We start from the raw sequence: 26,770 nt of genomic DNA, 5'->3' as shown, positions 1-26,770 counted from the left end.
AACCAAGTCCAAACTCTCATATCCGAAGGGGCAGTAGAACCTGTCCCCTCAGATTAAACAGGCAAAGGCTTTTATTCCAGATTATTCCTTGTTCCCAGAAAAGAGGGCACTTGGCTCCCCATCCTGGATCCATCCATTCTGAACACCTTCCTGGTGATCTCCAAATTCATAATGCTAACCTTACAGCAGCTGCTGCTTGTGCTGACAAAAAATGCCAGGTTAATAACCCTAGATCTAAAAGATGCCTACCTCCACATCCCCATAAGGGAATCCTGCAGGAAATTCCTTTGCTTCAGAGCAGGCTTAAAACACTTTCACTTATCTGCGCTACCCTTTGACTTATCTAATGCTCCCAGGGTATTCACCAAATGCTTAGCTCCAGGCGTAGCCTTCTGCAGACAGAAAAATATACAAATTTACTCTTATTTGGATGATTGCCTCATTCAGGCAGACTGCAAAGAAAAGCTCTTCAAGGACCTCCTCTTTGTCAAAACCCTCTAAACCTCCTTAAGGTACACCATCAACGAGAAGAAATCAAAGTAAACACCCCCCAGGAAGATCATTTTCTTGAGAGCACTCCTGGACACAGCATACCAAATGGCCTTCCTATCCCCAGAAAAGCAGAGCTTCATGGCTCTCTGTTTCACCCAGCTGGCTTCCAGAAGTCACTTCACTGCTCAGAAGTTTCTGCAAGCCTTGGTGTACATGACATCTTGCATCCTTATAATTTCTCTGGCCAGGCTTTCACATGAGAACTTCAGTGGTACCTAAAGAACCTTTGGTGTCAGCACTCTGTCTCTAGAGACCTCTCTCCCTCTTATCCCCTGTATAAGGGCCTGCTTTCTCTGGTGGGTAGGGGCCTGTGCCCAGAATAAGGGTCTTCCCTCCGCCCAACTGGGTAGACCATTACCACCGCTTCAGACATAGCTTGGGGTGCTCACCTAGAAGGCAGGTGCACCAAAGGTCTTTGTATGTCCAGCACCTTCCCTTACACATCAATCAGAGGGAAATGATGGCAGTACAAAAGGCTGTGACTTTCTTCAAACCCCATCTCAAGTTGGGAGTCCTCTTTATCAGTCAACACCACAGTAATGTGGTACATCAACAAACGGGGAGGAGGGGCCCAATCTTACCCTCTGTGCAGGCTAGCCATGAACCTCTGGCTGACGGCCTCTTTGATGGGACTACACCTGAAAGCCCAATACCTACCAGGGATCAACAACACCCCGGCAGACCACTTAGGCAGAAACTTACTGGACCCCCACGAATGGCAGCTCCACAGAACAAGCTTTTTACAAATCACTCAGGTGTGGGGGACTCCAGAGGTGGATCACTTTGCTTCACATCTCAACCATCAGCTGAAAAAAATCTTTACCAGGGAGTATCACCACCTTGCATGGAAGGTGGATGCATTGACCTTCCCCTGGAACACCCTCTTTGTATACGCATTCCCTCTTCTGCCTCTTATTCCAAAGGTACTGATCGAAATAAGTGAGGAGAGACCAAAGACCATTCTTATTGCTCTAGATTGGCTCAGACATCATTGGTACCCCTTACTGCGCAGCCTGATCTTACAGCCTCCCAAGCAGCTTCCCCTGGATCTCAGACCTTTTATCTCTCATGGGAATGGGGATTCTGCACTCGGATTTGCAGACTCTCAAACTATCTGTATGGCTAGTACTCTAAAGACAATCAAGGGGTCCCTGTTAAGCAAACAGGTCCTAAACATTATCGCAGAGGCCAGAAGGCCCTGCACCAGAAAATCCTATGCAGGAAAATGGAAAGGATTTTGCTCCTGGAGCCAGTTCAAAGGGGGCAATACCACACACCCTTCCATCCCTCTTATCCTGGACTAACCTAGTGGAGCTGCTTAATAGTGGCCTCTCCTTCTCTATTAAATTCTACACCCCAACCATTTCAGTTCATTTTGATACAGAACAGTGCCTGTTCTCCTATCCTTTGATAAACAATTCTTCAGAGGGGCTTCTAATATCAGACCTCCCAGAAGGCCCACCCACTAGAGCCAGGGACCTGAATTATGTTTTGGAAAAACTAACTGTACCACCCTTCGATCCTGCTTCTTCAGCAGAACTAATATTCCTCTCCTGGAAGACTGCTTTTCTCCTAGCTATCACCTCAGCCAGGAGAGTTTCAGAACTTCAGGCACTGATGGCCATTGAGCCCTTCATCATCTTCCATGCAGACAGGGTCTCCTGGAGGACTAATCCCTCCTTTATGCCCAAGGTGGTATCTAATGTAACTCTGTCAGGCCATACATCTACCCACCTTCTTTCCTAACCCTCAAAGCAAGGGAGAAAGAATTCTGCACTCACTAGACATGCACAGACAACTCGGATACTATATGGACCACACTAAACCCTTCAGAAAAACAGATCAACTACTTGTTAACTTTGCCCCAGGGGCAGAGGGGAACCATTTTTCCAAACCATTTCCAAATGGATATCACACTGTATTCATTTCTGCTACAGATTGCATGGGACCCCCCCCCCCACAAGTCTTTTCAAACCCATTCCGCTAGGGCAGCCTCCACTTCCACAGCATTCCTCAGAGGAGTTCCCACCAGGGATATCCTGGAAGCTGCCACCCGGACTTCTGTCCATACCTTTACCAAGCATTACCATCTACCTCTTTTTTCTAAAGCTAGGGTAGGATTTACCTCCGCAGTTCTGCAGGGCATGCAGACCAATTCCTAGGTCTCTTATTAAGCCTACCAACCCTCTCCTCAGCTTTGGGAATCTTCCCACAGGTGAAGATTGCAACAGTGAAACACGAAGAACATAGTACAGTTGTGTACACTTACCATAAATGTAGATGTCCGAGTGCATTCACTGTTGCAGTCCTCTTTTCCCACCCTCCTTCCCCCTTGTATCTTTTTTTTTAGGTAGGCATACGTTTCAAAAGGTGGCTTTTTAGCCACCAGGACATCTGTACCTTATTTACTTGGGCCTCTGACAGGTTAGGGCAAGAAAAACTGATTTAATGGGGTTGGCTGACGTCAGGCAGCGAGCGACAGCAGCTGACGCAGAAAAACATTGACTCTGGTATTCGAGCTGGTCGAGGGCTACCACTGCAGGGATAGCCCACATTTGTTGACTGCAACAGTGAATACACTCTAACATCTACATTTATGGTAAGTGTACACAACTGTACTTTCTTGCCATCCATCGTAATGTATTTGTATGCAATACTTTTATGTGTTTATTTTATTTTACATTTGTTGACTGGGAATGTCTCACTGAGCCAGAGCTTTTTTTAACAGTCTTGGGGAGAAAATCTCTATAAATACAATTACAATGTAAACATAAGCTAAAGATATACAAACCAGTTTAAAAATTTAAGTGTGGTAATTCTAGACTAGACTCTACATACTTGTACATTAATAAGGTCAGAGAAAAGGAACAACAGAAATGAATAAATGTTTAGAGTAACTGGAAGAGGTTATTACAGATATGGAGGAGAACAGGGAAGTGTAGGGATGACTGGAGGCTGAATGATGGGAGAAGTATGATATAGGAAACTGAAGAGATGAATTGGAATAAACTACTTAAAAGAACACCCACGCCTCAACTTCGTCTTAATGCATATAAGAAGAGCAACAGTAAGGATGTCCTTTCTCTTAGTAAAGGCAGAGGGTCAAGGAGAAAGCAGTTAGTCACATAGGCACTGACCTGTGTAATCCTACCTCGAGGAGGAAGTCTGAACATTACTCAAGCCGCTGAATCACTTACAAATGCCTTCTACCAGCACCTGCAGGACTGCATGGATCAGGCAATCCCAAGCAAAACAAAGACTCTTTGTACCAAAGGCAAGCGTCCAGTCTGGTGGACCCCAGCCATAAACAAACTCTACAACAAAAGGAGGAAGCTACTACAAGATAGAGCAAAATCCTTAAAAGGTAAGACACCTTTGATCACTATAAGTAAAAAGCTAAGAGCTCTCATAAAATCATCCAAAGCAAATTTTGAGAGAAAAATAGCTAAGGACTCAAAAGACAATCATAAGGCCTCCTTCAGCTATGTTAGAAACCTGGGAGGAAACTCCCAGATATGCTCAGAATTAGTTCAAAATGATGTGAAGATTACTGATCCTACAGACATTGCCAACATACTGGCTGACAGGTTCAGTGCAAACCCCCCCCCCAAAAGGAGAGATATCTATACCAGATGATTGTAGCCCCCCCAAACATCTCTAACGCCCAGGTGAGAACTGCTCTCTCCAAGGCAAAAAACACAGCATCCATGGGACCTGATGGTGTCCCCGGCTGTGTGCTCCACGAACTCAACGAGGAATTAAACCCGCAGTTAGGACAGCTGTTTAATCTTAGTCTCACCTCCGGATACATTACCCAGGAGTGGCGCTGGCGACTGTGGTCCCACTTCACAAAGACGGTGCCCCCACCGACCCTGGAAATTACCGTCCCATTAGTTTGACAAGCCTTATCTGCAAAGCCATGGAGAGGATCATAATGGATCTCATAAATAAAGACATAGGGAATTTGCAGACTTTGGATCCAACCCAGTTTGGCTTTGTCAAAGGCAGATCATGCCTTTTAATCTTGGTTGACTTTTTCGAAACAGTCACCAAGGCCATCGATGAGGGAAAGGCAGTCCATACAGCCTACCTCGACCTGGCAAAGGCCTTCGATACAATACCCCACTCGGGTATCATTGAAAAACTCATCAGCTTAAATGTAAACCCATACATCACAAGATGGGTTGCAAACTGGCTGAGTGACAGAACCCACAGGGTCAGAGTTGCTGGTGCCATGTCAGACTCAAAGCCTGTCACAAGTGGTGTCCCACAGGGCTCAGTCCTGGGCCCACTCTTGTTCGGCATCTACTTTTCCGAAGTACAAGCAAACACAGGAGGGTTATGGCTGACTAAGTTTGCAGATGACTGCAAACTGGGCGCCATAGTCGAAAACACATCTGACACAGATATCCTTCAGAAGGGTCTCTCAGAAATGGATAACTGGTGCCAGAGCCATGGCCTAAAGTTAAATGCCAAGAAATGCATAGTCATACCCTTCGGGAAAAACAAGGTTACCCCTAGCTACCATATAGGTGGCAATCCACTGAGCACAGAAGAAGTTATCAGGGACCTGGGGACCCAGGTTGACAGGAACCTTTCATTCGACACTCATGTTGCTAAAGTAGTTAGGAAGACCTTCTACATTGCCCACCTGATCATGAAGGGAATTCACATCTAGATCAAGGGAGGTCATAGTCTCCCTATACTCCTCACTCATCAGACCAATGATCGAGTACAATGCCCTATTCGGAATGTATCTGACCCGACACTTGCAGCAGCTGGAGAGGCCACAAAAGTTCCTCACCAAAAGGATAAAGGGTCTCAAAAATCTGTCTTATGCTGCCCGACTGAAAAAACTCCAGCTCTATTCAGTCGCTTACCGCTTGCTCAGAGGTGACCTGTGCCTGACATACAAGACCATGTGAAACCCAGATTTGATGAACATGCTTCACCTCAAAAAATCTAGATCCCTCAGAGCCACAAGGGCAGGAGACTTAAACCTCGACACGGTTATTAATAGGACATGCTGGAAGGATAGATTCATCACCCAAAGACTCCCTATGCTGTGGAACAAAATCCCGGTATATGTGAGGCAGAGCACCTCGCTGGCCTTGTTCAAGAGGAATCTTGACCAATGGATGGGAGATCGCCGATATACCCCAGGGATTACCTCAGTGTCACTGCTCTACAGAGGCACAGCAAAATAATGGGCATAGTTTCTCCAAACTAGAGGGGTGGCGTAAGCCACAAAACTATGGGCTAGGCTTGTAAATGCCCTCGGGCAGATAGCCTAGTATGAACCTATGAACCAAGCTATTCAGTACGAATGCGAAAATTTTTATTTATTTTATTTTTATTTATTTTATTTTATTTAACATTTGTTGACCGGGAATGTCTGACTAGGTTCCACAGAACCTGTTTTCAGCAGAGGCCCGGGGAGAAATGCTCCAGATGTGGAAAAGAGGCAGGGAATGTTATGACAGCCTTGGATTCAATCCCAACCCCCCAGAGCCAGTACCGACACCTGCTCCAAGAGTCTTCCTTCTCCAAGGAAGTGTGAGCTGGATGATTTAGGGAAATGGTCGGAGTCTAGGAATGGGCATTTTTCAAATCCAATAAGGACATCTTTGAAGATCTTGGATTCGAGGGGCTCCAAAACTGCTGGGTGGATCAGAGAAGAAGCGATGTGATTTTGAGATGAGGATAGGCTCACGGATCGAAAGGGAGCCGTAGCCAGAATGACATTCATCTGAATCTGAGCCCTGAGAAACTTCCTCATCATCCTATCCAGTTCTGCCTCAGACAAGCTTCTTGAAGACCTAAGGGATGAAGTAGTAGATGGTGGCCTGGAAGATTTTTTAAGTGTCTCCTGTAAGAATGGCGAATGGAGCGAGATGTCGGACCTGGGGTGAAAAGAGATCAGATCCGAGGAGACTTGGATCTCAACGTAGTAGAATCTGAAGGTGTTGGATCCAATCCCCTCATATCTGATGTTTTGGTCACTTTAGCTGGTGGCTCATAGGTCTTACCCAAGCAGGGAGACTGATCAGGAGTCTGTTTCCTGGATTCCTTTTCTTTAGAAGCAGAGTCAGACTTTTCTTTGTTTTACTAAAGGGGGGTTGAGCCCCAGCCAAGCCAGAAACAGCAGAAGAAGGAAGCAAATCTTTCAGAATAAGCTTATTCCTTTTTCCCTTAAAGTATGGAAGTGGACCTCTTAACACATTGAACAGTCTACATCCAAGTAGGCAGCAACCAAACAACAGTGTACACAGTCCTTGTGGGCATCCGAGTTGGGGATCTTATGCACGCAAGAGGTGCACTTTTTAAATCTGGTAGATTTGTCAGGCATGCCTGGTATCTATTCTGTTCCCAAGACCAAAAATTGGTGAAAAAGAAATCCTCTTTTTTTAAGATGGAAAGAGAGGAGGAGGAAAATACCAGCAGTGGTATTCAAGGGATACCAAAAAATGGGTAAGTAAAAAGAAGGAAAGGATACCAACGATGGTACAAAAGAGAGTACCCTGAATGATTGTAAGGTCTAACAAAAAGATACAAAAAGGAGGGAATGTTACTGGTAGACAGACCAGATGTTCATCGTGTTTCACTGTTGCAGTCATTACAATTGGGTTATCCTGCTGGCAGGCTACCCACAGTCAGCCTGAGTTCCAAAGTCTAGGTCCAGCGTTGGTTGCTGTCGCCTCTTCCCTGACATCAGTGCGCCAGGGGTATAAAAGATGCAGCCGACACCATTTTCTTCAGTCTTTCTTGCCGCGCAGTGCCCGAAGCAAAAGCAGTTCGCAAGTGCCGGTCGGCCGACTCCTGAAGTTTTTCAGATTCGAATTTCAGATCTGAAGTCTTCATTACAGCTAAGTACCCCGTTGGGGAAACTTTTTTCTTGCTCCAGACCGATGTCAAAAAATGTTAATAACTGTATTTCTTGTGGGAAGCAAATACCTCATAAGGATTTTCATTCTTACTGTATTCCTTGCCCTAGGCCCTGACCATAACATTGCTAGTTGTTGGTTTTGTGCTAGATTTAACCAACGCACTATTAAGCGTCGGTACGATTTTGCATTCCATTACTTTGGCAGAAGATTTAATTATAATGCCGTCCTATCAGCCGACTACCAGAGTTTACAAAAAACGAAAAGAAAAGGAAAGGCATCCGAGATCCAAAACTGACGACGAGAATTCTTCTAGGCCTGTTGCCGGTTCACCGGTTCTCAGTGAGGCGCTTTTGCAGCCCCTGACACCTGCTACCTCAGAGCCACAGGCCGCTTCCGACTCCCACGTGGAGCAAACTGGGCCTCTGGAAACTCAAGGTATTGGACACTCGGAAACTATTCCCTCAGATGGGTCCAGAGCCGCTGAGCAGGCATCGGCTTCTGAGGGTGTTTTCAGGCCTACACAGTTATATGTGAAACCTACTTCAGCTACCAAGGCAAAGACTAAAGCAGCTCTAAAGACAAAGAAACAAGTACAGCATTCACCTGGACAGGCCTCCATGCCTAAAAAACAGATGCTTAAAATGACCGAAGACCTTATTACTTTGATCAGGGGGTTCCCATCCCCCTCCTGAAAAGAGGCCTAGGCAAGAGTTAGAATATGACTCTTCAGACCAGGTTTCCATTTCCTCTGATTCCTCCTCTGACCAGGATTACTCTATTCCTCCCTATGAGGATTTGGATGCTGAAAAATCTATCCCTTCAGCCCCTCTTCCTGAGGATTATTCTTTTGGGGAAACACTGCATACTGTGAGGGAGCATTTCCACTGGGAGAGCCAAGACTACTCAGAATCCAAGAAAAGCTCAGAGACTTCCTTTTATTGCCCCAGCACAGGCCCCTTGCTATCCCACCTGTTTTAGACATTGTAAATGATGTTTTTTCAGAGTGCAGTCTTTCTCCAGAGTCTTTACCACCAGCCCCTGTTAAGCCAGACAGATACTGTAGGGTTCCTGATTCACATAAACTTCTCTATAAGAACCCTGCAGCTGACCCAGAAACCATCTCTCAGGGTCCCAAAAACGTCACAAAAAATGATATAAAGCTATCTCTTAAACTCACATGCTCAAGAGCAGAAATTCGTGTCCAACCAATGTGGCTGCAAATGAGATCTGAGGTATACCCAAAAGATTTGGGGCATTATGGGTTAAAGGAGGAGCTAGAGAACTGGATCCATGAGTCTGGTAAAAGTGGCCCAGTCGGATCCGATGTCTGATCCGAGACGCATCATTTGAGCAGTGAGAGCAAATTAATTTGATGTTATTTTCAATGTCTTCTTTACATGGGCAGTTTTCTACAGAGGCTGTATATACTTGCTGCTAAGCTGAAGTCTAGAACCCAACATCCAAATATGATGAGTTGCATGATTCATTAACAGGAAATGATAAATCAACGTGCAGTTTTTTTTAACCTAACTTTATTAAAAATTATGGTTAAGTGCAGGACAAGTGAAATGTAACCTAGTTAAAATAATCAACTGAGAAAATGGAAGTATGTAATATATAATGGGAATCGCTCAAGTCAATAATAAGAATGTGTGCTGCAGAATTTATGAAAATTATGCTTTTGCAAAAGGGTGCTATGAGATAATATACTATGACAGAGATGGAATTCTCAAAAAAAATGTACAGTAGAAATTCAGGCCTTGTGTAGTATGTTTTGTGGTTGGCTTGGAGGATCAAGTTCTTCTAGTGTCTGCTAGAAAGGGTCACTTTCTGTGGTGTGTTGAAGGAAAAACAAGTATTTAAAACAATATGCATGTTTGAATGGAAAATTGAATGTGGGCTGTCTGCTATTGAAGTGAAAAGAATTGCAGTGTTTGAAAATGGATATGAAACATTGTGATCGTACGTCAGAAATATTGAGAATTAATAAGCAAAATTAAATTAACACTATGTGCAACTGTAGACTAATATTTGTTCAAAAATACTTTTAAATCATTATAGTGAGAAGGTACTGCAGCGGTGGTGCTGCGGTTAGAGTTGCCGCCTCACAGCAAGAGGCTCTCTTGATTTTCTGCTGGGGTGCCTTCTGTGCATAGTCTGCATGACCTCCCTGTGGTCACATGGGTTTCCTCTGGATGCTCCGGCTTCCTCCCACATCCCAAAGACATGCTGTAGGTGGATTGGGCACACTAAATTGGCCCTAGGCGTGAGTGCGTGCATGTGTGTGCCTTCTGTCGAAGGTTGGGTGTCGGGCAACTTGACACCTCAAAACTCCGCTGCCAGTCCTGAGCGGACAAGTGATCCGCTGTGGCGATCCCTAACCTAGAAAATCCGAAAGAAGAAGAAAGCGAGAAGGTACTGAACAGAGCTATGCACAAATTAATGTATTTTGGCCACCAGGTGGCACTATTATCTCAGACATTAAAATAAACATAAGATCATTCAAAGTAAAACAATGTCTAGGAATGGAAGAATAAAATTGACAGTGTAAAAGCAAATGATGCATGCGTATAGCAACATCTACAGAATCCCATTATTCATTATCAAGAAACAAAACTGTTATTTAAGAAAGTGTTTAAAAATGGGTAGGATTTTGAGAGAGACAAGCCTACCATTATTAAGAGTTGTGGGCTTATGTGTAGGACAAATGACATTTTACCTAACTTTGTTAATAATAATGTAACAGAGAAAAATTGGTTGTAAGTAATGTAAAATGTGTGTCATTCATGTCAGTAATAAGTTTAGGATATGTTGTGAAATTTAATGGAAGTTATGTTTTTGACAAAAGGGTGTTATGAGAGAGTATACTGTGAATCCTGAGCAAGCTACATCTGTGATAAGAGTATTTTTCAGTATGATGCTGTCAGAGATCCATGCTTCCAGCAAACTGCTGGTAGCTCTCAGTAATGGAGTAGAGCATAACTTAGTGAAAGCAAAAAGCTTAGATGCCACTGAAAAGCAGGACTAATTGATGAGTAGTGTGGTCAGTGCTGTTAAGGGATTGATTTGCATTCGTGTGCATCTGGAAAACGAGTCAAGTGATTGACCATTGCTTTAATTTGAACAAAAAATGAACTCTGTCAAATTAAAAGCTTCTCAGTGCCATTTACAGTGGATAGAAAAAGTGTGCACACCCCTGTTAAATGCCAGATTTTGTGATATAAAAAATGCGACCACAGTAAATCATTTCAAAACGTTTCCCACCTTTAATATGACCTATTATCTGTACAATTCACTTGAAAATCAAATCTTTTAGAGGAAAAAATATTAAAAAAAAAAAAAAAAAAAAAAACTTACAATATGCTGGTTGTATAAGTCTGCACACCCTTAAACTAATACTTCAAGTACCTTTTGATTTAATTACAGCATTTAGTTTTCTTGGGTAGGAGTCTATCAGCACAGCACATCTTGACTTGGCAATATTTGCCCACTCTTCCTTGCAGAAGCGCTCCAAATCTGTCGGATTGTAAGAGCATCTCTTGTGCACAGCCCTCTTCAGGTCACCACAGATTTTCTATTTGATTTAAGTCTGGGCTGTGGCTGAGCCATTCCAGAACTTTTTTGTTCTGGTGAAGCCATTCTTTTGTTGATTTGGGTGTATGCTTGGGGTCATTGTTGCATTGAAAGGTGAAATTCCTCTTCATCTTCAGCTTTCTAGAAGACAACTGAAGGTTTTGGGCCAGAAGTGACTGGTATTTGGAACTGTTCACAATTCCTTCCACCTTGACTAAAAGCCCCAGTTCCAGCTGAAGAAAAGCAACCCCAAAGCATGATACTGCCGCCACCATGCTTCAGCATGGGGATGGTGTTCTTTTGGTGATGCAAAGTTTTGTTTTTGTGCCAAACAAACCTTTTGGAATTATGGCCAAAAAGTTCAACCTTGGTGTCATCAGACCATAACACATTTTCCCATATGCTTTTAGGAGACTTGATGTATTGTTTTGCAAATCTTAGCTGGACTTGGATGTTTTTCTGTGTAAGAAAAGGCTTCCGTCTTGCAACCCTACCTCATAGTCCAGACGTATGGAGAATATGGGAGGTTGTTGTAACATGTAGCACACAAGCAGTACATGCCAGAAATTCCTGCAGCTCCTTCAATGTTGCTGTAGGTCTCTTGGCAGCCTCTCTGACCAGTTTTCATCTTGTCTTTTCATCATTTTTGGATGGATGTCCAGTTTTTTGCACTGCTGTCCCATATTTTCTCCACTTTTTGATGACTGTCTTCACTATGTTCCATGGTATGACCAGTGCTGTGGAAATTTTTTGTACCGTTCTCCTGACTGATACTTTCAACAATGAGATCCCTTTGATGCTTTGTAAGCTCTCTGTGAACCATGGCTTTTGCTGTAGCAGACAACTGATTAATCTCAAGAAAATCCTGCTAGGACGGGTGAACTTTATTTGGGGTTAATCAGAGTCTCTTAAATTGATGGCAGGTGTGTACCCAAGAAGACGGAATACTCTAAATCTAAAGGTGCTTCAAGAAAGTATTAGTTTAAGGGTGTACATACCCAAGTATTAGTTTAAGGGTGTGTATACTTATGCAACCAGCGTATTGTAAGTTTTTTATTTTTTTATATTATTTCCCCTAAGATTTGTTTGTTTTTCAGTTGAATTTATAGGTCACATTAAAGGTGGGAAAAGTTGTGAAATGATTTATTGTGGTCTCATTTTTTTTGTATCACAAAAATCTAGTATTTTAACAAGGGTGCGTACACTTTTTATATCTAGTGTACAAACCAGTGTCAACAGATGAATGAAGCTGTAAGCTGTGTAAGTTTCATACACAACTGACATATCATCCATAGGTTTAGATTTTGTGTAGCATCAGCACCAGATGTACTCATAAGAGCTGTTGCATGTGTATTTGAAGGCATGGAAAGTTTTGCAAGTTTAACTGTTTAGTTTTTAGTGTGGAGTCAGACACATTAAGAGCAAGACAGACTGGTAATGCTACCAAATATGTTGACTGTACTTTCCAGTTAAATATGGGTAAATACAACATTAACAAAAGTCTGATGTGCACTGGTCATATTTTAAAATCAGAGGGAGTGGAGTGTGATGCAGAAATTCTGATCAGTTATGCAAATGCCAAAGCCAAAACAAAAGCTAGTATTTATTACATTGATTTGTAGGAGTGACAGTGTTTGCAGCATGTCGGAGAGCTCTATCTCTGAAAAATATTTTATACAAGATGTAGCCTAGGAATGCAGCTTTCAATGTGAAACAAGGTGTAAAATGATTTAGAAATTAGCTGCATTTGTATTGTAAAAATATCTACATAAAGTTCTTATTTTGCAAGTAGATGCAAGTTAGATCAAGTTGCATCTATGAACTGCAAATGAGTAATCATTTGCTTGTTGCTCAAGTTCTTTTGCAGTATGTACACAGAAAAGGAGCCTTTTGCAGTAAAACATGGATGTGGGAAATTCCATGGACCTATCAAAGTGTAGTCGGGGAAAATAAAATGTTGTTATTGGTACTTCCAGGATTGCAGAGGATGTTTACTCTACATAAATGAGACTAAAAGTAAATTACAGACAGGCAAGGAGTGACACGTATATGCTGAGTAACACATGTTTAATTCAGAAGCATGTGCAAGTGTTTAAAGGACTACAGATTGATTTTATCCTTTGTTGATCAGGTTGATGATCTTCGTGTTTCACTGTTGCACTCATTACATTTGGGTAATCTGCTGGCAGGTTGCCCTCAGTCGGCCTGAATAACAAAGTCTTGGGTCCTGCATCGGTTGCTGTCTCCTCTTCCATGATGTCAGGTCGTCAGGGGTATAAAACATGCAGCCAACGCCTTTTTAATCTGTCTTTCTTGCCGCGTGGTGCCCGGAGCAAAAGCAGTTCGCAAGTGCCGGTCGGCCAACTCCTGAAATTTTTGTTTTCGAGTTTCAGAACCAAAGTCTTCAAAATAAAGCTAAGTACCCCATTGGGAAATCTTTTTCTTTCTCCTTACCAATGTCAGTAAAAGTTAATAATTGCATTACTTGTGGGAACCAAATACCTCATAAGGATTTTCATTTGTACTGTATTCCTTGCCTAGGCCCTGATCACAATGTGCCTTGCTGTTGGTTTTGTGCTAAATTTAACCAACACACTATTAAGCGTCGGTAGATTTTTGCTTCTAAATATTTTGGTTCAAGATTTAACTATCCTGAAATGTCGTCTGTTAGCAGTCCGACTACTGGAGTTTACAAAAAACGCAAGGAAAAAGACAGAGACAGACCATTGAGGTCCAAAACAAACGACACTTCTCCTAAGCCAGTCACCGGTACTCAGTGAGGTTTTTTCGCAGCCCCTGATGCCCACTACTTTTGAGTCGCAGGCCTCTACTGAGACTCATTCGGAGTCCAGTATGCCGCGAGATTCTGCAAGTATTGAACCTGCAGATGTCTCTCCCTTGGATGGGTCCGGAGCCGCTGAGCAGGCATCGGCTTCTGAGGGTGTTTTCTGGCCTCAACATTTGTATATTAAACCGACGTCATCATCAAAACAAGGCCAAAACAGACTTCTGTATCTAAAAAACTGATGCATGAGCCATGCGCTCAGGCCCCTTATGCCTAAAAAACAAATGATCAAAGTGGCTGAGGATTTAATTACCTTGATCAGGGGTTCCCAACCCCCCCTGCTAAGAGGCCTAGGCAGGGCACTGATTATGAATCTTCAGATCAGGTTTCCATTTCCTGATTCCTCTTCAGATCAGGAATTTTCTATTCCACCTTATGAGGACTCTGATGCAGAGGAATCCATCCCTTCTGCTTCTCCTCCTGAGGATTACTCTTTTTGAGAGACTTTGCATACTTTAAGGGAACATTTTCATTGGGAGAGTCAGGACTTCTCATAATCCAAAAAGAGGCTTAAGGATTTTCTTCTTCCTCAGCATAGGCCTTTGGCAATACCTCCTGTATTAGACATTGTTGATGTTTTCTTGGAATCAAGCATGGCTCCTGATTCCCTGCCTCTGGCTTCTAGTAAGCCAGACAGATATTACAGGATTCCTGACTCCCACAATTTTTTTTTCAAAAATCCTGCTGCTGACCCTGAAACTATTTCTCATGGTCCCAATGGTGTTAAGGCTTCTACAGCCAAAAGTCCTACCCCTTCAGATAGAGACTCCAGGGCGCTGGATAGATGGAGAAAGAAGGTTTATATGTCTGCAGCCTTGGCAATCAGGACTTTAAACTGCCAGTTTCATATGCTTAAATATCAACAGCATGTTATGGGTTACTGAAACAGAAAATGATGTTGATTTCTGATTGTGTGGAAAATAGAGTTACAGGATTTATTGCATTCAGCAGAACAGGTTGGAAAGCATACTTTGCAATGTGGTTTTGATTCCTTGGAGGCCTCTTGCAGGGCCGCCGTAACTGGATATGTGATAAGAAGGCATGCTTGGCTCAAGGAGCAAAATCTGCCTGATCATGTTAAAGCTAAATTGTTGGATGCTCCTTTACAGCAGGACAGTCTGTTTGGTAATAAGGCAGAAGAGGTTTTAAAAAAAGATGGAAGACTAAGCTAAATCTATGCAAACTGTAAAAGATTTCTTGCAAGTGCAGCCACCCAGGTTCAATAGACACTGGCCTACTAAGAATTGGTCCTTTCCTGTGTCCAACAGAGCCGCTCACGGCAAACCCAGACGCTCCAAAGGCTCCAGGTTTCAATCACAAGGATCATACAGGTCGAAACAATGGAGTACCTCCACCTCTAAATCAGGAGGTAACAAGGCACAACCCTGCAGTAAACGGTCTCAATGACTTTCCTCTGCCATCTCCAAGCACTTACCTTTTGGCAGCCCCTTTGGGGGAAAACTAGCACTTCATGCTCAAAATTGGCATTTAATTACCCAGGACAAGTGGGTATTAAATATAGTATCCCAGGGGTACAGATTTCATTTTCACATGTTGCCAATTCCAAACGGATATCCAGATCTGCCACAAAATCAGTGGGCAGAGGCCCGGAAACAAGTCATGTCCCTCATGGATATGGGGGCTATTCAACTAGTGCCAGAAAAGGAAAAAGGACAAGGATTTTATTCAAGACTTTTCCTGGTACCCAGAAAAGACAAATCATTGCGTCCAATTCTGGACTTATCCATTCTTAATACGTTCCTGGACATTCCAAAATTCAAAATGCTGACCTTAGAACAGCTACTGCCTATGCTAGGCAAGAATGCCTGGCTGATAACTCTAGACTTGAGGCATACCTGCATATCCCAATAAGGGAATCTTGCAGAAGATACCTCTGCTTCAAAACAGGCTATTTGCATTACCAATTCTCTGCACTGCCCTTTGGCTTATCTACTGCGCCCAGGGTCTTTACAAAGTGCCTGGCACCAGTAATTGCATTTTGCAGAGAAAGAAACATTCAGATTTATCCATATCTGGATGATTGTCTCATTCAGGCAGAGGACAGGGACACTCTTCTTCAGCATCTGGGATTTGTAAAAAGGCTTCTAGCATGCCTAGGGTACATAAACGAAAAGAAATCACAACTGGTACCCTCTCAAATAATTACATTCCTGGGTGCAAGCTTGAATACAACTGCCCAGATGGCTTACCTCACGCCGGACAATCAAATTCAGTTGACAACATACTTCAGATAAGTGGCAACAAAAACCCAGCTATCTGCAAGACAAATTCTGCAGGCTTTGGGGTTCATGGCATCCTGCATTCTACTAATGTCATATGCGAGACTGCATATGAGGAAACTTCAGTGGTACCTAAAAAGCTTATGGGAGTCAACATTGTCACAGCCTGGAAACCATGATTCCTCTCATTCCCTGCCTGCAACAGGAGTTCCTTTGGTGGGCAGAGGCATGTCACCAAAACAAGGGTATGTCATTCATTTTACCCCCTGCCACCCAAACCCCAACTACAGATGCATCAGACTTTGCTTGGGGGGCCCATCTGGCAGGGAGATGCATTCAGGGCAAATGGAGCCCAAACCAAATGCATCTACATATCAACCAGATGGAAGTGCTAGCTGTACAGAATGCTCTGACAGCCTTCAAGGACTTTTTTCATCCAGGACAACTACTGATAAAGACAGAGAACACCACAGTTATGTGGTACATAAACAAGCAGGGGGGGTACCCACTCCTACCCCCTTTGCAGACTTGCCATGGCCTTGTGGAACACAGCCTTGACTTACCAAATACATCTTCAAGCTCAATTCCTGCCAGGGAAGCAAAATACTCTGGCAGACAACCTAAGCAGAAATCTAATGGACCCGCACAAATGGAAACTGGATCCACAAATCTTCAGCATATTAACACGACAATGGGGGAGCCCAGACATAGATCTAGTTGCCTCTCCCCAAAACTTTCAGTTGGACAAATTCTGCACAAGAACTCATCACAAAAAAGCATGGAAAGTGGATGCTCTATCCTTCAGCTGGAAAAACCTATTGGTCTATGCCTTTCCCCCTCTGCCTCTACTCTCCAAGGTCTTACTAAAAGTCGGACAGGAAAAAACAAAAATGATTGATTGCTCCGGACTGGCCTCGCCAATACTGGTACCCGATTCTAAGGAATATGTCACACCTTCCTCCATGGTACTTGCCTCAAACACCTCACCTGTTGTCTCAGCAGAACTGTCAAATTCTGCACACTCAACTCCAAACTCTGAATCTTCCAGCATGGCTAATCAACTAATTTCACCAATCACATCTCTCAGTAAACCTGTAATGGATGTCATTTTGGAGGCCAGAAGGCCTAGTACTAGAAAATCTTATGCTGATAAATGGAAGAGATTCTGTGCTTGGAACCAAGCACAAGGAATAGACTCAGCAAAGCCCAATATTCCTCATACTTTGCAATACTTAAACTGAGATGCTTCATAAGGGCCTATCTTTTTCTTCAATACAAATCCATGCTTCTGCCATCTCGGCTCATTACAACACAGAGCCTCCCCTCTTTTTTTCATCCCCTGCTAAAATATTACTTCAGAGGGGCCAAAAATTTAAGACCTCCCAGGAGAGCACCAACTTCTGCATGGGACCTCAGTTTTGTGCTGGAAAAACTCACCCTACCTCCTTTTGAACCAGCAGCTACTGTGGATATAAAATTTCTTTCTTGGAAGACCGCCTTTCTTTTGGCAGTCATTTCAGATAGAAGGGTTTCAGAACTGGAGGCTCTCATGGCACTGGAGCCTTTCATTATCTTTTACCCAGACAGGGTGGCCCTCAGGACCAATTCTTCCTTTATGCCTAAGGTGGTATCCAGTGTGGCTCTTAACCAGACCATTCACCTGCCAACTTTTTTCCCAAATCCGCAGAACAAGGGGGAGCAGATTCTGCATTCATTGAATGTAAACAGACAACTAAGATTCTACTTAAACAGGACAAAATCTCTAAGAAAGTCTGAGCAACTACTGGTGGCATTTGCTGCCGGATCAGTGGGGAAGGCTATATCAAAGCAGACTATTTCTAAATGGATAAGCCATTGTATTTGTTTCCGCTACTTGCACCATGGTAAACCTGTGCTGAAGGGGATCAGATCCCATTTTAGCAGGACTGCTTCTACTTCAGCAGCTTTTATCAGAGGGGTTCCTACCAGAGACATTCTAGGAGCTGCTACTTGGAGCTCAGTTCATACGTTCACAAAGCATTACCATTTACCTCTCTTTTCTAAATCCAGGGCAGGCTTTGCCACTGCAGACCTGCAGCGCCTTATTATAGCTGCTCCTAATGCTGTTTGATTCCATCCTGCCATCCATAGCTTTGGGATTCTACCCAAATGTAATGACTGCAACAGTGAAACACGAAGAACATAGTACAGTTATGTACACTTACCATAAATGTAGATGTTTGAGTGTATTTACTGTTGCAGTCCGGGTTGCCCACCCGCCAGCCCCCTTTCTATACTTCTTCTTTCCTTCACTATGCTCAAAAGCCTTTGTGGTTTATTTTCTTTTAGTTGAAGGAAAAATTTGTGTGTTCTAAAGTGCATGCATATATTCACAGTTATATATATATTTTTGCTCCCCATTTGGGGCCACCTAACATCTGGGGCAAGCAAAACTGATTAAAATGGCGTCAGCTGCATGTTTTATACCCCTGACGACCTGACATCATGGAAGAGACAGCATCTGACGTAGGACACGACTGTTATTCAGGCCCACTTGCCAGCAGATTACCCAAATGTAATGACTGCAACAGTGAATACACTCTTATCTATATTTATGGTAAGTGTACACAACTGTACTTTCCCACTAGGCTAGTAGCCTCTTTTCAGGGAAGACCTACTAGGGGAAATTTTACCAAGGAGTTGGGGAACTTCCCTTCCTGTTTTCAGTAGGTGCCATAAGATCTTTTACATCCAGCTGAGCTACCATCACCTCAAGCAGATGGGCATCAGTTTTACATCTCATCTGAAGGACAGTTCACTCAGGAGTGCGGCACCCTCCTTATGCTGTACTGCTGTGTAAGCAATCTATCTACCTGGTGTGGGTATAGAACCGACAGATGTTCTTTGTGTTTCACTGTTACAGTCATCACATTTGGGTTATCTGCTTGCAGTAGCCCTCAGTCGGCCTGATTATCAAAGTCTTGGGTCCTGGGTCTGTTTCTGTCTCATCTTCCATGACGTCAGGTAGTCAGGGGTGTAAAGCATGCAGCCGACGCCATTACATCAGTCTTTCCTGCCATACGGTGCCCGAAGCAGAAGCAATTTGCAAGTGCCAGTCGGCTGACTCCTGTAATTTTCGTTTTCGAGTTTCAGAACCGTAGTCTTCAACTAAAGCTAAGTACCCCGTTTGGGAAACTTTTTCTTGCTCTAAACTGATGTCAGTAAAAGTCAATAATTGTATTTCTTGTGGAAAGCAAATACCTCAAAGATTTTCATTCGTACTATATTCCTTGCCTAGGCCCTGACCACGTTGTCCCATGCTGTCGGTTTTGTGCCTTATTTAAACAACGAACTGTTAGTCGTCGGTGTATTTACGCTTCTAAATATTTTGGTACTCCAGATAAGTCTTCGGTAAGCCACCCGACTACTGACATTCTGAAAAAACGCAAAGATAAAGATAGAGACAGGCCGCCTAGTTCCAAAGCTGCTGCTGACGCTTCTAAGCTAGTCACCAGTTTGCTGGTACTCAATGAGGCACTTTTGCAGCCCCTGATACCCACTATTTCAGATACGCAGGCCTCTACTGAGACCCATTCGGAGTCCAGTATGCCATGAGATGCTTCAGCTGTGGAACCTGCGGATGTCTCTACCTTGGATGGGTCCGGAGCTGCTTTGCAGGCACTGGCTTCTGAGGATGTATTCAGGCCTAATGACTTGCATATTAAACCGATGCCATCTTCTTCAAGGCCTAAAACTCGAACCATGCCTAGAAAACCGACGCCCAGACCGCATAGTCAGGCCTCTATGCCTAAAAAACAAATAAGAATGGCTGAAGACCTTATTACTTTAATCAGGGGAAGCCAACCTTCCCCCTCTAAGAGAACTAGGACTGAATTTGCTTATGATACTTCTGATCAGGATTCTGAATTTTCTGTTTCCTCTGATGACCAGGATTTATCCTTATCTACCTATGAGGATTCTGATGCAGAGGACTCTATTCCCTCTGCTTCTCCCCCAGAGGATTTCTCTTTTGGTGAAACTTTGCATACTCTTAGGGAGCATTTTTGCTGGGAAAGCCAGGATTACTCTGATTCTAAAAAGAGGCTTAGGGACTTTTTACTCCTGTCCCATCACAGGCCTTTAGCTATCCCTCCTGTCCTAGATGTTGTTAATGATGCCTTTTTGGATTCTAGCTTGGCCCCTGACTCTCTACCTCTTGCTCCCAGAAAACCTGATAGATATTACAGGGTTCCTGACTCTCACAAGTTCCTTTTTAAAAATCCTACTGTGGATCCTGAGACCATTTCACAGGGACCCAAGGGCATTAAGGCTGCTACTGACAAAATTCCTACCCCCTCTGATAGAAATGCCAAGGCGCTGGATAGATGGGGTAAGAACTTGTTTAACCTTGGCCATTAGGGCCTTAAACTGCCAATTTCATATGTTAAAGTAGCAGCATATTATTGGATTGCTGAAACAGAAAATTATGCTGATTCCTGACTGTGCTGGAAATAAGGCTATACAGGATTTAATGCATTCTGCTGAACAAGTTGTAAAACATACTTTGCAGTGTGGTTTTGATTCACTAGAGGTGTCTTGCAGGGCTGCTGTCACTGAGTCTGTACTTAGAAGGTATGCTTGGCTTAAGGACCAAGCCTTGCCAGGTCATGTTAAAGCTAAATTGCTGGATGCTGCCTTAAAATCAGGACCACCTATTTTTCAACAAAGCAGTAGTACTTAAAAGGTGGGGGAAAAAGCTAAATCTATGCAAACTGTTAAAGATTTCCTAGAGGTACAGCCTCCAAGATTTAGTAGGCATTGGCCCTCTAAGAATTGGTCCTTTCCTGCCTCTTTCAGGCCTTCTCAGTCCAAACCCAGAACCAGCAGAGCACCCAGGCCTCAGTCCCAGGGTACGCAAAGGACTAAGCAGTGGGGAGCTCCTACTTCCAAATCCGGGAGTAGTAAGACTCCCCCTTATGGTAAGCTGTGTCAATGACTTAACTTTAAAACTTCCAAGCACTTCTCAACTGACTGCTCCTTGTGCGGGAAAGATTGCTCTGCAGGCAAAAAACTGGGAACTCATTAACCAGGATAAATGGGTTTTAAATATAATTCCCAAGGATACAGATTTCAGTTCCACACGTTACCAACCCCAAATGGTTGGCCAGATCTACCCCCAAATCAGTGGGCAGAGGCGCAAAGACAAATATTCTCTGTCTTAAGCATAAGGGCTATTCAAACTGTACCAGAACAGGAAAAGGGGCAAGGTTTCTACTCAAGACTTTTCCTGGTACCCAGAAAAGACAACTCATGGTGTCCTATCCTGGATATTTCTATCATAAACACTTTTTTGGTGAGCCCAAAATTTAAGATGCTAACTCTTTACCAACTGCTTCCTATGCTAGGCAAGGATGCCTGGTTGGCATAACTGGATTTAAAGAAAGCCTACCTGCACATCCCAATCAGGTAATCTTGCAGAAGATACCAACGCTTCAAAGCAGTCTACATGCACTATCAGTTTTCTGCACTGCCTTTTGGCTTATCTACTGTGCCCAGGGTATTCACAAAGTGCCTAGCTCCAGTCATTGCATTTTGCTGGCAAAGAAATATTCGAATATACCCATATCTGGACGATTGTCTAATTCAGGCAGAAAGCCAGGACATACTTTTGAGTCATCTGGCATTTGTACAAAAGCTGGTTAACTTGTCTGGGGTACACCATAAACAAAAAGAAATGGCATCTTGTACCCTGTCAACAAATTATATTCCTGGGAGCAAGCTTGAACACAACTTCCTAGATGGCTTTCCTAACGCTAGAGAAACGTATTCATTTGACAACTTAGTTCAAACTAATGGCCACAAAACCCCGCTATCTGCAAGGCAAATACTGCAGGCCTTTGGGTTCATGGCTTCCTGCATTCTACTAATTCCATATGCAAGACTGCATATGTGGAAACTAGAGTGGTATCTAAAAGCCTATGGTGTCAACATTCTCAGGATCTAGAAGCAGTGATTCCTATCTTAACTTGCCTGTGCTTAGAGTTCCTTTGGTGGGCAGAGGCCTGCCACCAAAACAATGGACTACCATTCACTCTACCCCCCTGCCGCCCAAATCCTAACAGATGCATCAGACTATACATGGGGGGGCTCACCTGGCAGGGAAGTGCATTCAGACCAAGTGGAACCCAAGTCAAATGCACCTACATATCAATCAAAAAGAAATGTTAGCTGTACAGAATGCTTTGTCAGCCTTCAAGGACCACATTCTTCCAGGACAATTAATGGTAAAGATGGACAACAACATTGTTAATGTGGTCCATAAACAAGCTGGGGGGGGGTACCCATTCATACCCCCTCTGCAGACTAGCCATGGCTCTGTGGAACACAGCCTTGAGATACCATGTTCATCTACAGGCTCAATTCCTGCCAGGAAAACTAAATACACTGGCAGACGAACTAAACAGAAGTCTCATGGACCCACACGAGTGGAAACTGGAACCAAAGACTTTCAACATGTTGATAAACAAATGGGGGAGCCCAGATTTAGACCTGTTTGCCTCCCCCCAGAACTACCAATTGGGCAAAGACTGCACAAGGACTCCGCACAAACAAGCTTGGAAAGTGGGTGCCCTGTCCTTCAGCTGGAAAAATCAGTCTATGCCTTTCCTCCTCTGCCTCTCCTCTCCAAAGTACTACTAAAGATCAAACAGGACAAACCAAGACCGATACTGATTGCACCAGACTGGCCACGGCGACACTGGTGTACCCCCTCTTGTGCAGTGTGTCACTGCTGGCTCCATGGCACTTGCCTCAGACCCCTACTCTGCTGTCACAGCAGGAGGGCCAGATTCTGCACCCTCAGCTTCAAACCCTGAACCTGGCAGCCTAGCTAATCACCTAATCTCACCGTTGCCATCCCTCAGTAAACAAGTGTTGGATGTCATTTTTGGACGAAAGGAGGCCTAGTACTAGAAAATCTTATGCTGAAAAATGGAAAAGATTGTGTCTGTAACCAAACTCAAGGGATGGGCACAGCAGCGCCCAATTTACTTCAGATTCTTCAATACTTAACTGAGATTCTTCACAAGGGCCTGCCTTTTTCCTCCATCAGAATTCATGCCTCAGCCATTTCAGCTCATTACAACACAAAACCACCCCTCTTCTCTCATCCACTGCTCAAGCAGTTCTTCAGAGGGGCCAAAAACTTAAGACCACCCAGGAGAGCCAAAACTTCAGCCTGGCACCTTAACTTTGTATTGGAAAAACGCACTCTACCTCTTTTTGAGCCAGCTGCAAGTGTAGAGTTAAAATTCCTTTCTTGGAAAACAGCCTTCCTTTTAGCAATTCCTTCAGCAAGAAGGGTATCTGAATTACAGGCCCTTATGGCAGTGGAGTCTTTCATCATCCTTCATGCGGACAGGGTGTCCCTCAGGACCAATCCCTCCTTCATGCCCAAGGTAGTATCCATTGTGACTCTTAATCAGTCCATTCATTTGTCAACCTTCTTTTCTAATCCACAGAACAAAGGGGAACGGATACTGCACTCCTTAGATGTGCACAGACAACTTAGATTTTACTTGGACAAGACTAAACCTCAAAGAAAATGTGAACAACTGCTGGTGGCATTTGCTGCAGGGGCAGAGGGGAAGGCTATTTCAAAGCAAACCATTTCTAAATGGATAGGCCATTGCATTTGTTTCTGCTATAAGTACCATGGAAAAGCTATCCCACAGGGGATTAGACCACATTCAGCCAGGGCTGCATCTACCTCTACAGGCTTTCTCAGAGGTGTCCCTACCAGGGACATCCTAGAAGCTGCTACCTGGAGTTCTGTACATACTTTCACCAAGCATTACCATTTCCCAGTTTTCTCTAAATCCAGAGCTGGCTTTGCCACTGCAGTCTTGCAGGGCCTTATAGCTGGTCCTAATGCTATTTATATTCCTCCTCCCATCCTTAGCTTTGGGAATCTACCCAAATGTGATGACTGCAACAGTGAAACACGAAGAACATAGTACAGTTGTGTACACTTACCATAAATGTAGGTGTTCAAGTGTATTCACTGTTGCAGTCCTGGTTACCCTCCCTCCAGCCCCCTGGCTTCTTTTGGCTATACCTCTATTCTCCTTTACTATGGTTTAAAGCTTTTTTGTGTATTTGCTTTTCTGTTGGAGGTATAACCTTGCATATGTATATTTAATTGCTTCCCATTAGGGGGGCACCTGACATCTGTGGCTAGAAAAACTGATGTAATGGCGTTGTCTGCATGCTTTATACCCCTGACTAAATGACATCACGGAAGATGAGACGGCAACCGACGCAGGACCCAAGACTTTGATAATCAGGCAGACTCAGGGCTACTGCAAGCAGCTTACCCAAATGTGATGACTGCAACAGTGAATACACTATAACATCTACATTTATGGTAAGTGTACACAACTGTACTTTTAGCTATGTATTTAAAAAATGTTTACGAACAGTGTTGCAGTGAGGAGATAGGTTAGGCAAAAATTACATGTAAAGTAAGAAATTCAGGCCTTTGCTTCTTCCTTAAAGAAAACCCTGTATCCGGGACTTAATAGCAGAAAACTTAATAGCTCCCAGCTGAAAACATATGTACTTGACACACAGCAGTATTGTGAAGTCATAGTATGCAGAGAAATTAAGGAATGTATTGGCCAACAATGAGGACTGATAAAAAGTAGTGCAAAGTTATACCTTGTATAGTGCATACCATAACAGTGCAGAGAAGAACTGCTAGCGGGCTTAGTACCCAGTGATATGTGGAATGAAATGGTCACTGATTGATGATCGTGTTTCACTGTTGCCATAACTCCTTGGGATTCCCTGCTATGGAAAGACCTCGGCCAGTTAGAATACCAGAGATTTATTCCCCTCCTCCAGACCTGGCAGACATCCTCCCCTCCAAAGTCAGGGTATAAGTGTCGCCAAGGGACACAGTTTTCTTAGTTAGTTCTTGCCATCAGAGTAGGATACAGCTTGCAAGTATGTCTGTCAATCGTAAGCCAGATGTAGTGTCTAAAGCCAGGTGCCCCATTGAAGGACTTTTTTTTATTCTGTTCAGTATTTTTGTTAGTCAGTAGGTATGACTAAAGTTTGCTTAGAATGTAGTAAACAAATCCCTTGCTGGGACTTACACACTGTAAGCTTGTTTTGCCTGGACCTGGAACACAGCTTGCCTAGCTGTCCCCAGTGTGCTCACTTTAATTCAAGAGCAGTTAGGTATAGGGCAGTCTCATTTGAGAAGTTTAGAGAGAGAACAGTGGTGGCCCAGGTTAGTGATAGCATCCACATACCATGCTGAGCTGGAATTTCCTCTCAAAAAGAAGCATCTGAAGACAGACAGATGTGCTACATGACAGACCATGTCTGATAGGCCACCCAGGCTTGTTAGTGTTGATGGGAGAGAGACTTATTCACTGCTCCTTCCAATGACTGCGCATGTGGCAGAAGCCTCTGGTGATATCCTTTTGGAGTCCACCACAATATCACCCCCCTTGACCTTCACTTTATTTGAAGGACTTGGGAAGTCAGATGGGTGTGGGGTCACTTTGTAGACACTTTCTTTTGATTTTCATACCAGACCTACAGATGGGGGTGGGGGTGGAATCTCCAGCAGACCACTCATAGGCCGATGACTAGTCCAGGCCCATGTCTAAATGCATGGCTGCTTCTAGCTTGTTCCATCCTAGGCCTTCTGGATCTCAGCCTGTTGAGGCCTGCCCTGCAGGACCTTGTCAGTTTAGCTAAGGATACCGTGGATTTTGTGATCCATACAGCTTGAACCATGTTAGGAACTATGCCCCAGAACTTCTCTTGCCAAAATTAAGAGGGATCCCCCTAACAGTAGTCTTCATACTCTCTGGCTTTGAAAATGAGTTGGCATATGTGGACTTGATTTCCTCGTGGTCATATGCCAGCTTTGAGCCAGATAAAAACCTTCTCTCAGACTCATCACTTGAATTTGGAGAGACCCTCGACAAGATGTGCAAGTCCTTAAATTGGGAGACTCGAGATTACCCTTTAAGAAGAGTTAGATAATTTCTTAGGCTTTCTGAAGATGGGTATCTGGCTATTTTCCAGATGTCCTTCATGGATGCATCTGCAGTCATAACAAGTGGGTTGTCCTGTCGTCAGGCAGCCCTGCAGTCGGCCGGATTCCAAAGTCCGGGTCCGGCTTCGGCTGATGTCGCACTCCACCCGACGTCATCTCTGTTGGTCTTCGGGTATAAAAGCATCAGCCGACGCCATTTTCCTCAGTCTTTCTTGCCGTGGCGCCAAGCAGAAGCTGTTCGCAAGTGCCGGTCGGTCGGAGCCAGAGAGTACTTCTACCGAATACTACTTCGAAGACTTCTAAAGCTAAGTACCGCGTTGGGGACTCTTTCTTGCCTCAGCCGATGTCAGAAAAGTTAACAATTGTTTAACCTGTGGGAAACAAATACCTCATAAAGATTTCCACTCTTACTGTCTGCCTTGTTTAGGCCCAGCCCGACGTAGCAGCCTGTTCGCCTGTGCCTCTTTCAACCGACAACGCTTAGGCGTCGGTCGGAGTTTGCAGAACAGTTTTCGGTACTGATTTTGCGTACATTATGTCGGCGGATCCTCCGACTACCCAATCTTCCAAAAAACGCAAAGATAAAGACCGACACTCGCGGTCCGCGGTTTCGGCCGAA

At 43.9% G+C, this 26,770-nt stretch overlaps 1 protein-coding gene across 1 annotated transcript in view; it reads left to right on the top strand.

The window, feature by feature from the left end:
• Positions 1–26,770, top strand: part of TOP2B (DNA topoisomerase II beta) — a gene marked incomplete in the record, with an annotated part of 2,991,925 nt that overhangs the window by 763,209 nt on the left and 2,201,946 nt on the right.

This window comes from Protopterus annectens, chromosome 3.part1 (genome assembly GCF_019279795.1).
Source record: "Protopterus annectens isolate FY-2018-M chromosome 3.part1, PAN1.0, whole genome shotgun sequence".
Taxonomy (NCBI): domain Eukaryota; kingdom Metazoa; phylum Chordata; order Ceratodontiformes; family Protopteridae; genus Protopterus; species Protopterus annectens.
The sequence above is the reverse complement of the archived record's forward strand: the minus strand, read 5'-3'. Positions and strand labels throughout refer to the sequence as shown.